This window comes from Lemur catta, chromosome 18 (genome assembly GCF_020740605.2).
Source record: "Lemur catta isolate mLemCat1 chromosome 18, mLemCat1.pri, whole genome shotgun sequence".
Lineage (NCBI taxonomy): Eukaryota > Metazoa > Chordata > Mammalia > Primates > Lemuridae > Lemur > Lemur catta.
In genome coordinates this window covers 42,422,353-42,423,480 of record NC_059145.1, presented here as the reverse complement: position 1 = coordinate 42,423,480, position 1,128 = coordinate 42,422,353, and positions in this window count along the sequence as shown.

The window sequence follows — 1,128 nt, the reverse complement described above, 5'->3', positions numbered from 1 at the left end:
CGCAGCTTCCGGTGGCTCCCCGCCCCCCGACCTCCGGCTCTCTAGGAAGCCGCGTCTCTATGGTTTATTGGTTTTGCCCAGGGGAGGTGAGGAGGGGCGGAGCTCCTGGGCCCTAGCGTCTTCGTTCCTCCCGTCAAATGAGGCGGGGCAGCTGTGTTTCAGACCCGAAGGGTGCTGAGATGAAAGACAGGGCCCAGGGCTTTAGGATGTCTGTTGCCTCCTGAAAAAGTTGGACCTCTCTGCTTTAATCTGCATTTCGATTGAGGTTGGTAGGGAGTAATCGCTCATATGTCTGAATGACCTGTGAGTGACTTTTCTGGTCTCTTCTTTTACCTGTGGCACTTCTTACTGTAAATAATGACATAGCTTGTAAATCACTCTCTTGTGAATTCACTTACTTGCCCAAATAATGAGATAATGGAGCTCTGATATTCAATAGTAATCAAGTTGAAGCTCTTGAAAGAGAAGGTTATTCCAGTTGTTCATCACCTGGGTAAATTTAGGTGTATACGAAGGAAGCTGGAATTCTTATTCTGTCTTTGGTCTTCAATCTCTTAGGTTTGGACTTCTGGAATAGACACCTCTATATGGGACTACAGCTGGAACCACGCTCCAAAAGGGCAAGGGCCACATCTGAATGGATCCAGTGTATCTAGCATTTGGAGCCATACTGGGTAGTAGATGAATGTTTGTTGAATGAACAAATGTTATGAGCAAATAAACATGTTTGTCATACTGTTTATTTCCATATAGTCTCTCCTGGCTTTCATTAAACATTTGCTTAAAGATTTCAGCCTCTACTCATTCATTCATTCATTCAGCAACTATTAACTGAGTACTTGCCATATGCCAGACCCTGTTCCAGGCATCAGAGACATAAATGAAGAGGTAAAGTCTCTGCTCTCATGGTGCTTACATTTCTAGTGGGGATAGACAGAAAACACGCAAATACAAAAATGTGTCAGGTAGTGATAAATGCTAAGAAGAAAGAGGGTAAGGAGGACCCAACAAAGGATACTGAGAAGCAAGAGCCAACCAAGCAGGAGGAGAAGCAAGGGATAGTACTTTATAGGTCTCAGAGAGTGAATGAGTAGGTTTTGAAATATTAATCAATGTTGTCTCTGTTTC